Below are 10,482 nucleotides of genomic sequence, written 5' to 3'. Positions count from 1 at the left end.
TGCTGGGTGGCCATTGGGTGGAGTGCAATGTGTTTGTCCGGCGCCCCTTGCTTTGGAGAGCAACACTGCCCCTTTTCCATGGGGTGCTGGTTGGATCTGTCAATCCCAAAAGCACCTCTTGCACCCACTTAAGGGGCGGGGGGCATGTGATCCACGCTATCCCACAGGCTGTAGAACCTGGTTCAGAGTGGGCTTGTGACTAGTCACAACAATTGAAGTAACCCTCAGGACTTTTTGGCTAGGGATGGCACCGTGAGTGAGGGTGACAATGAAGCACAAAACAGGACAACTGTGTCTCAGATCTTGAGGCACAGGGGTTGGGGGGGGTGTTGTTAAAGGACATGGAACCTCATGTCCTAGAAGCATTAGGGAGGTTCCTGAAGGAAAGGAAATTATGTTCTTCCACTGGGGCTCTAAGTTGGGAGAATGTGAACATGAGACAGCTGCCCACCATCTTGGAGTTTGTTTAAAGTAGGGAAAAGTGCCAACGTAGTGGGAAGCAGACAAGAGTGATGGAGAGAGAGCCAGCTCTGGAGCTGGCATTTGAGTCCCTGGATTTACCTGTGCCTGAATCCCCAGCCCTGGTCTTCCCAGTTGTCTAAACTCTATACTACTTAATCCTTTTGTTTGTTTAAGGTGGTTTAGGCAGGATCCTGTCACTTGTTTGTTACTACAGATGACCGATACTGCCCTAGCATATCCTGACTGATACTGCCCCTCACCCTAGATGATCTAGGGTCCACCAGGATACTGGTTGGGCCACAGTGGGGCAGACAGAAATGATGGGGCTGTAGGAGCCCAAAGGCAAATCAATCTGAGCTGGACCCAGTGTGATTTGTGGTCAGAAGGGCCCAGTAGGGTTAGCCAGCATTAATGTGTCTCTACCTGGGACAGCCTGGAGGGTCCTCCTCATGCCGAAAACGCCGAGGCCAGGCTCTGGAACCAGCCCTGTAGCCACACGGTTGCTTCCTACTGGACACAAGCAAACCCCCCAACATGGTCACCTTGGGCCTTTTGACGCCAGCAACACACACATCCAAGGTCACACATCATGGACTCCCAATTATTTCATCATAAATAGTTCTACTGAATAGAAACTTGCTTTGTTTTTGTTTTTGTTTTTTTGGCTGCACCACATCGCTTATGGGATCTTAGTTCCTGGACCAGGTATTGAACCCGGGCCATGGCAGTGAAAGCGCCGAGTCCTAACCACTGGACAGCCAAGGAATTTCCTACTGAATAGAAACTTACAGTTGCCCACTTGACCCTGAAAATTTTGGCTTGTTAAGAGTAACTGTAAGGGGGCTTCCGTGGTGGTGCAGTGGTTGAGAATCTGCCTGCCGATGCAGGGGACACGGGTTCGAGCCCTGGTCTGGGAGGATCCCACATGTCGCGGAGTAACTGGGCCTGTGAGCCACAACTACTGAGCCTGCGCGTCTGGAGCCTGTGCTCCGCAACGAGAGGCCGCGATAGTGAGAGGCCTGCGCACCGCGATGAAAAGTGGCCCCCGCTTGCCGCAACTAGAGAAAGCCCTCGCACAGAAACGAAGACCCAACACAGCCAAAAATAAATATAAAAATAAATTAAAGAAAAAAAAAAGCACAATACAACGGATACAGTCAGCCCTTTGTATCCACGTGTAAAAAAAAAAAAAAGAGTAACTGTAGGGAATTCCCTGGTGGTCCAGTGGGTAGGACTCTGTGCTCTCACTGCCGAGGGCCCGGGGTTCAATCCCTGGTCAAGGAACTAAGATCCCACAAACCGTGTGGTATGGCCAAAAAAAAAGAGTAACTGTAATGTTTTAAGGTAACTATAATGATTTCAGAGTCAGATGAAACATGCTTTGAATCCTGGCTCTGCCACTTCCCAACTGTGTGGCTTTGACTGAGCCTCAGTTTCTTCATCTATAGAGTGAAGATAACACAAACTACCTCAGAGGGTTGCTAAGGAAAAGTGGCAACCTGGTGCCTGGCGCACAGGAGACACTCAGTAAACTATCACTGCTATTTGCGGGCAGTATTATATAAACCCTTAAGGAACGAAGAGGTATGGCAACCATCTTTCTAAACATGGTCCTCCCGTTGGCCAAACTTTAGCGTGTCTGTGGATGCCCATCTTCATGTTGAAAGCAAAGTGGCACAGAACCTGTAATGCACATATTCATTCATCCAAAGCTTATTGAGAACCTACTATGTGCCAAGTGCTGGGCTACAGAGATGATGGGGTGGTCTCTGTCCTCATGGAAGGAACATCCCAAGTCTCTGGAACCGGCCAGGTGGAGACTATGGATAGCATGGCCTATCATCAGCGGCATGGGGTGACCACTTGAGTGAGGGTGACAGGGAAAAAGGCCAGGACAACTGCGTAGGGAGCGGCCTCTGACCTTGGGGCATGGGGAGTGGGCAGACTGAAGGACCTGGAAGCATTAGAGGGCTCCTGGAAGGATATCTCTTGGATGAAAGGTCAGCTCTGTGTCCCAAAGAGTTAGGTAACTGTTCCTGTGACCCCTGGAGGGTTGAAGTTGGTGGCGGTGGAGGGAAAAGTACGACTGGTTTCAGCAGTGAGGGCCTGAGTGTCCATAAGTGGGATGGTGGGTGCCTGGGGAAGGGAGCACACCATGTCCTGGGGCAGGGAGCTCAGGGCACTGCCATGTAGCTGAAGCACTGGGTGGAATGGGGGTACACAGTGGCAGATGACTGGTGGAGGTACAGGCAGAAGAAAGGAGCCAGGCTGGGGAGTCAGGGGGCCCAGCACCAAGCCCTAGCGGTGGCAGTTGGGAGAGTGATGAGCAGAGGGATGGCTGTGCTGATGGAAGTAGACAGAGATGCCCCAAGTCAGAAACCTGGAGCCCTGGGAACTCTATGGGAAATGAGAACAACCCTCGCGGCAAAGGGGTGAGTAAGCATGAGGGCGGAGTGTAGGTGTGTGCACAGAATCTTAGAGCTGGAAGGGATCTTCAATGTCATTTAGTTCCACCCCCGAGCCATGAAATCTTTCAGTCTTCCACTGACCAACTGAGGACACTCAACTCTACTTGGACACCTCAAGGTACGGGGAACTCACTCCCTTCAAGGGGGCTCATCCTATAGAGGTGCTCGAGCCTCCCAGACGGCCTGGATAGGCCTGGCGCCCCGACCTTGGTCCTGTTGAGTGGGCCGGCCTCCACTCGGCGGCGGCACCTGGCGGGGGTGGCGGGTGGCGTGGGGCTTGCGGCGCGGATGGGCCGGCGCTGCTGTCCCCAGCCCCAGTGCTGAGGCAGGCAGAGTGCAGTGGGCTCTGGTGGAGGTCGGGAGAACTGCAGGGCGAAGACCGCCGGGGGCTCCGCGGGCTGCCGGGGGGAGGCACTTGACACCGGCCGCGGGAGAGGAGGGGCCGCTGTCCCTGCGGCCAGTGCTGGATGCGGGGACCCAGCGCAGAGGCAGCTCCAGGTAGCGGGGCGCCCCGCGGGGGGAGGGCTGCCGCAGGCCCCCGGCGGAGTGGCCGGGAGAGCGGCCGAGGCGGGGTGCCCGGGCCCAGCTCAGGGTCGGGGTGCAGCGAGGTCCGGCCCTCCGACCCGCAGCGTGCGGGGACCCCCCCCAGCGGGGGCGTAGAGGCCGGGAAGTCGGGCCGAGGGCGCTAGGACCGGCCGCGCGCCCAGTCCGCTCCCGTCGCGGCGCCCCGGGGCCCCCAAGTCGGCGCTGCCTCGCGGGCCGGCTCCGCAGCGCCAGGGCCGGGGCCAGCGCGGCCGCGGGGGGCGAGCAGCGGGCGGAGGCCTGGGCCCGCGGGCGGCCGGAGGGAGGGAAGGAGGAAGGCGGAGAGAAGGGGTGGGAGGGGGGGACCCGGCGGAGGAGGCGGAGAGAGGGAGCGCGACAGCGAGCGGAGGGAGGGAGCGAGCGAGGCAGGCAGGCGGGCCGGGAGGGAGGGAGGGAGGGCGTGCGGGCGGCGGCGGCGGCGGCGGCGGCGGCGGCGGCGGCGGCGGCGGCGGCGGCGGCGGCGGCGGCGAGAGCAGAGGACGAGCCGGGACGCGGCGCCGCGGCACTAGGGCGCGCAGCCGGGCCGGCCCGACCCCACCGGCCACACGGTAATGAGCGCCGCTGCTGGCGGCCCGGAGGCCGGCCCGGAGGCGGGCGGGGAGGAGGGGAGCCGGGCGGGGGGCACGGCGGCGGGCAGTGCCCGGCTCGGGGCACGCTCCCGAACCCCCGCAACTCGGCGCCGGGCGCTCGCGGGGCCAGGGCTGCGGGCGGCGACGGCGGGCCGGGCTGGCCGGGGCGGCGCGGGGGATATGAGGGTTTGTTTATGTCCCCGCGGGCTCGGCAGGCGCCCCCTCCCGTCCCGCCCGCTCCCGGCGCGGAGCCCCCTGCGCGCCCCCGCCCGGCTCCGGGCTCAAGTTCAAGTCTATACAATGCCGCGGGGGGCCTCCTCCGCCGCCGGCCTCAGCCGCGGTGCCCCGCTAGGCGCTGCCGCAGGGGCCCCGGCCTGGCCGCCCCCGCCTTCCGGGCCCTGCCCCCGCCCCGGGGCCCAACCTGGGGCCTGCGGCCGGGGCGCCGGAGGGCGCGGACCCCGACCCGGAATAATCGGCTCCCGCCGCGGCCCGCAGGGAGCGGGGGAGGGGGGCGGGGGCCGGGCCCCGCGCAGGCTCCGCGGCGGCGGCAGAAAATGGCAGCCTGGCACGACCCGGCCCCCCGCCCCTCCCCCCGGCTCCCGGCCCTCCTCGGCCCGGCGGGGCGGGGGACCCGGGAGGCCCCCGGGGGCGGGCCGAGGGGTGATCGGGGGGCCGGGCCGGGGAACGCTGCGCAGCGATCTTCCGCCGGCCACCTGTGGCTGGGGGAGCGGGGTGCCAGCGGATCTGGGAGGGGCTGCGGGGGTGGGGAGAGTGCCACTTGGGGGGCACACCTCTCCGCGGAGAAGTCGGGTGGCGCGCGGGGAGGACGTCGTGCCTGGCTCCTCCCTGCCCCCGCCGCGGGCCGTGGGAGCCGGGGCGGCGGCGGCGGCGGCGGTGGTGGCGGCGCCGCAGTGTGGGGGCGGGGCGGGGGCGGGCGAAGATCCCGGGCCGGGGCCGCGGGGGCCGGAAAACGCAGGGGTGGGAGCCGCAGGGCCTGGGCCCGGAGCGTGGCTGGTGGGGACGCCCCGGGTCGCCCCCTGCAGCAGCACCCACCCCCCCTGCACACACTAAACACGCACGCGGACACACTCACGCACACGCACCCCCGCTGGGCCGGTGCAGACGTGTCCTTGAACGCTTCGCATCCGCACGGTGAAGGACGAGGCCTCGCCGAGGCTGCGGATCGGGGTCTTCGGCCCCACGTCCCAGCGCCCCGGGAGACCCCAAGCTTCCGAGCCGCAGGCGGCCTCGGTCCGTGTCCCGCCCTCACCCCCAGCTTCCCTCCCCCTGCCTCCTCCCTCCCCCTCGGCTCGGACGGAGCTGGCAAGGGTCCAGGGCCCGCCCCCGGCCTCCCCCAGCCCCCCATCGCTGGGGCCCGCGGCCCTCTGGCTGCCAAACTGCTTTTCGCTTTCCTGGAGGCTCCCTTCTTGGGGGCACCCACTCCCTTCCCTCTCCCCCCTATTAGTTCCCCCTTTTCTCTCCATACCTTCTGTCCTTCCTCCACTCTCTAGTGCAAAGCCAGTTGAGTAGGTGTTGGCCCCTTGGGTGGGGAGTGAGGGGCTCACTGGTTCTCAGGGGCTCTCTTCCCCAGCTCGCGAGAGGAGCCCCCTGTGCTTGCACCTTGACCCAAGATGGCGTCCTGCACCCAGCTGGGCAGCTCTGGCCTGTGTCTGGCAGGGAGGAAGGGCCCGGGCCCCGGAGCCACACAACTCGCCCCCTCCCAAACCAGAAGGGACAGGAGGCTGCAGGAGAAGAGCCGGCCACCCTGTGACCCAGCTTGCCCCTTGCTGCTGGGCCCGGAGACTGCCATCACCATCCCTGGGGGACTGTTCAGTCTTCATGTTTCACCCTGGGCTGCCTGCGCTGAACCGGCCTCCTGGGCTGGCGGGCTGCGAAGGGATCCTGGGATCAGGTGCTGCTCCGCTGTGCCTCCTCCCTCCCAGGCAGATGTGACAGCTGCAGCCGGGGAACTTTTCTCCTTGGGCGATGCTGGAGAGTTAGGACTGGTCTCTGGGATTTGGGGAGCCCAGCTGTCAGGCGGACCCTCTTTGGGCTGTCCCCTCTGCTGGCAGGGGTCATCTCCTGGTGGTTTCCTGAGCTGCCTGGGTTTGGCGGCTTGGGCTGTTAGGAGTTCCTGCTCGGTTGCTGGGCAAGGTGGTCCCTCTCTGCCTCCAGGTCCCGTTGAGGCCCTGGTTGGGCTGTTTAACAGGGAGCTCTGTGAAAGCGTGAGTCTGTGTGCGTGTGTGTGCATGTGTGCACATGTGCTGCACGCAGGCAGTGGCCCAGGCAAACTTGTGTGGCGGGTCTGGCACCTGCCCGCCTCCCTTCCCGGGCCCCACTCCTCTGGGCCCTGGCTCCCTCTCCAGCCTCTTGTCCAGCTCCTTGGGGCTTGTCTTCAGCTACTCATCAAATGCACACTTCCTGGCTCGGGCGGACCAAGGCTCTCCTTGTCCTCCTTCCCAGGCTCGTGGGCCTGCAACAGGAAGCCGACCTTAGACAAGGTGAATTCCTTCTAGACTCAAGGAGTGTGGTCCACAGTGCAAGGGCTGCCCCCCACCCCCCCCCCACCCCCGGCACTGGAGAAGCAGAGAAGAGGACAGCCATGCCATGTGTCAGGGTGTCTGCGGACGGGATTCCTCTGCGGGGTGAGAGTTGGACTGCAGCTTGAAGGTCCATTCCAGCTTTTAAATTCTATGGCTCTGATTCTAGTGGTGGAATTTCAGACCCAGGAGTGGGGGCGGGGTGGTCTCGCCTCACAGCGATAATCAGGAATGGCTTCCAAGGAGAGGAGGCCTGAGTGAGAGCAGGGCCTCCTGGGGGGTGGGCCTTTGAAAGGAGAGGGTGGTGTGAGGGGTGAGGGCCCTTCAGGAGACAGGTTTGTCACGTCTGACTCCACAGAGAGTGTAAAAGTGCAGCCTCTGGTTAAGCCTTCACACGTGTGTGTCCTTCTGTAGGTTTACGTGTACACTTGCGTAATTTCTGAGGTTTCCTCCCTGAGTCCAGTTTGCGGTAAGCTCCTGAGTTCCTTGTGGACCTTCTTGAAGCTGAAACTCTAAGCTTCTCATCCTTTCTTGGTCTCTCTGGTGACCAACCCCCATCCAGGAGCCCACCCAGAGTCATCTCATTAGAACAAGAGATGCTCCTAGTGCTTTTCCTAGCACAGTCACACATCACCGCCATTGGGCCCCTGAAAAAGCCTGCAAGGAAGACAGACAAGCTATAAAATACTTGCCCAGGGTGACCTGGCTGGCAAGAAGCGGGGCCAGGCCTGCCCTCTGGGGAGCTTAGACTGTCTCCTGCTCCAGCTCTCCCGGGCTCCTGCACTGCGTGTTGGTCTCTCCTCTCAGTTTGTGGTCTCCACGGGACCTTGCCCTGGCCGCCTCTGGTCCCCCATCAGACATTTTGTGGGGTTTCCATGAGTGTCTGCTGGACATGTGTGTTTGCGTCCCTGTCCTCCCCCGAGTGGCAGGTTTGGTGGCCCGGCTCTCTTCTGCTTGCTGCTGCTCTGCCTTCCCCGAATAGCCATCGCCTGCTTATAGGCCAGTTCCTTAGGCTCAAGCCCACCTGAAAAACCTAAATTCTTTCCCGGACTCCATCAAGGCTCCCTTTTGTGGGAACCAGATAGAAAGGGGCCTCTGAGAGCAGTCTTGCCAGCTCTCTAATGGGTGAGTTAAAAATAGACCACCCTCTCCGCATCCTCGGCCTGAAATGTTACCATTAGAATCCAAGCCCTAGAGTTTAGGGTTGAAAGAGAACTTGAAGCTCTGAGAACACCTGGAGCTAGGTTGGGGGCTGTTTGGGTGTGGAGCCAGGCCCGGTTTCTTCCAGGGCTGGAAGTGCTACCCAGAGCCCGAGGCCGGAAGGGCCAACTGTGTGCCTGTCACATGCTCCCCTCCCTCGGCACTTCCTGCCACCTTCCACTCTCTTGAGCCTGGGGTCCCTGACTTGGTGCCCGTGTCCCCTTCCCCCATCCCATGCCCCATTGATAGTTGAGTGTGTCTCTGGCCTCTAGCTTGGGAACAGGCAACAGTTAGGGCCACGGAATGGCCTGTGGGAATTGTTTCCACTTCCATTCTGGTGTCTAATGGATGGTAGTGCCGGTCAGGAGCCCGACTGCCCTTGGAGGCTGGGCGTCTCTGTGGGCCTGTGTGCTTTGCTGCTCCTGAGCAGGGCTTTTAATAGTAAACGAAAGGTGCCAGATTCCTTTCCACTCAAATCTTGAGGGCTCGTTTTCAGTCATTTCTCTCTTTGACTCTCTTCCCTTAAGAAGAACGTACCAAATCCGAGATCCGTGCAGTGTCGGAGATTCGCGTGTGTGTCTCCAAGCCTGCCTCCCCTTGGCTAAGTGTGTGGGCAAGCCAGGGTGTGGTGCACGTGTGTCTGTGCATATTTCTGTGTACGCGGCGTGCAGCCGCGTGGGGACAGAGAGCCTGGACATGAGCTTGCACATGAGCCTGTCTCAAGGCAGCCGAAGGGAGGGCCCCGGAATCAGAAGGAGCGGCGTTCGGACGCTTCGCAGTTGTGGGATCTGGGGCAGCGCAATTTCTCTGAGCCTCCAAGTTTCCTCACCTGTAACATGGAAACAAGACCAGGCGCTACACATAGGTTGTTGTAAGGATTAGAGGAGATAATGCCGGTTCCGCTCCTGGCAGAGTGCAGGCGCTCAGCGTTAGCGTGAGTAGCGTCATCATTTAGGCGGCTCGCGTGGCCTGGCACTGCAGGAAGTGCTCTGTGAAGTCTTGTCCACCTTCCTGCCTCTCTTGCAAAATCTTGGACAGATGAGGAAAGTGCTGATTCTGATTGAAAAATCTTCGGAGGTGGGAGGCTCCTCAGTGCCATTTAGCAATCCGTTCCAGAGTTTAACAGACCGCGTTGTCAACAGGTTGTCTTTGTATCCACCTTAAACCCCTTGTGCTATAGTTTCAGCTCTTTATTTGGATTCTGTCCTGAGTGCAGCCTGTTTGTTGCCCTGTACCAGGGTCTTGCTGGGCAAGACCCTGTGCTGGGCTTTGAGGGGACACACGGTGAGTTTAGGGTGTGCCCAACTAATTAGTGACCACAGACCAAGGTCAAGGGAGAGGGAGAAATAAAACGCTCAAAGGACAGTGAGGTCACAACCAACTGGAGGGATCAGGAAAGGCTTCTTGGAGGAGGTGGCTCCTGTGATGATCCTCAAAACACAGAGATGGGGCTTCCAGACCAAGAAGAGGAAGCCAGGCTGTCGGAGATAGGGTGGCTGGAGTGTGGCGGAGACTCCAGGGCGGTGAACAGGGCCTCGGAGGCCAGCCTGAGGCCCCACGCTGATTTGAGGGGAGTGGGCCCCTGCGCTCTGTAACTCCTGTGTGGCCTGTGGAGAATCGCTTAGAACTTCCCTGCTTGTGGCTGTGAGGGGCGGCAGGGGAGACTGAGGGACGAAAGGGAGGGAGGGGAAGGGGCCGGCTGAGCTCATTTGGTATAGGATCTTGATTCCTTTATATTCTGTAGACTAGAGCTTAAGAGCTCAGACTTGGAGGGAAACAGAGCAGGGTTTAAATTACACCAACCCCGGGGGGTCGTGGCGATTAAGGGGAACGCCAGCGGGGCAAGGTCTCTGTCAGTGATGGCAATCATGATGTGAATGGGCGGACGAGGGTCCCTGGCCTGGCCTCCCAGAGGTCTCCGTGTCCCGTTTTTGCATCCCCTTCCCCAGGCAGAGGCACCCCAGCATCCAGAACATTCCTGTAAGGGCTGCAAGCACAGGGAAAGGGGGCATCAGCAGACCCTGACTCCGCCCTGCCCTCTTCCCTCCCTCCTCCATGTGCAGCTGAATTGAGCCCCCAGGTTGGAGGGGAGGTGCCCGGGCTGGCGGCCGTGCCCCTAGGTGTGGCTGCAGGTGCCTGGCAGGCCCCGGCAAGGACAGCAAGTGGGCAGGGCCCGCCAGGCCACATCTCCCTTGCTGATCACATAGCAGGCCTGTCTGGAGGACAGCGACAGGGGGAGGAGGTGTGGACGCCTGGGGCTTTCCTAGCTGCATCCCAGCAGGGAATGAAAAAATTTTTTCAACTGTAGCTCAGCAATGCCCACTCCCATCCTGCTCTGGTCCCCTCTGACCTCCAAGGTTTCCCAGCCTTATTTACATCTGCAATCAGATTCCTATTTTCTCTTTCCTGAGGTCATGGCCCTGCTCACTGTCATCCTTATTGATCTTCCCTCTCTGTTTCTGTTTCAAATGTCAAGGTCATTTTTAATTCTGAGCAGTTGTTAGCTGCCCCCGTTTGGGTGTACAGAGGGGATGGAGGACCATCTCTCACAGGTCGTAACTGGAGGGCTGGAACTTGGGTGTCCTGACGCCTAATCTAGTGCTCTTCCTGCTCTGCGGCTATGTAGACGGATCCAGGGGTCAGTGGGGAAGATGTTCCAGA

The 10,482-nt window shown here is 60.8% G+C and overlaps 1 protein-coding gene across 2 annotated transcripts in view; it reads left to right on the top strand.

The window, feature by feature from the left end:
- The first annotated feature begins 3,975 nt into the window (after nucleotides 1-3,975).
- DNMT3A (DNA methyltransferase 3 alpha) overlaps nucleotides 3,976-10,482 on the top strand; it is a 103,885-nt gene continuing 97,378 nt past the window's right edge. Inside the window, exon 1 of one of the 2 annotated variants that reach the window (XM_061211213.1) lies at nucleotides 3,976-4,060. The gene's annotated coding sequence lies outside the window, so the exon portion shown is untranslated. Of the gene's footprint in view, nucleotides 4,061-6,519; nucleotides 6,583-10,482 lie in introns of those variants that run through there. The other variant, XM_061211214.1, reaches the window with a different exon arrangement.

The sequence above is a fragment of the Eubalaena glacialis genome, chromosome 14 (assembly GCF_028564815.1).
Source record: "Eubalaena glacialis isolate mEubGla1 chromosome 14, mEubGla1.1.hap2.+ XY, whole genome shotgun sequence".
NCBI classification, from domain to species: domain Eukaryota; kingdom Metazoa; phylum Chordata; class Mammalia; order Artiodactyla; family Balaenidae; genus Eubalaena; species Eubalaena glacialis.
The sequence above is the reverse complement of the archived record's forward strand: the minus strand, read 5'-3'. Positions and strand labels throughout refer to the sequence as shown.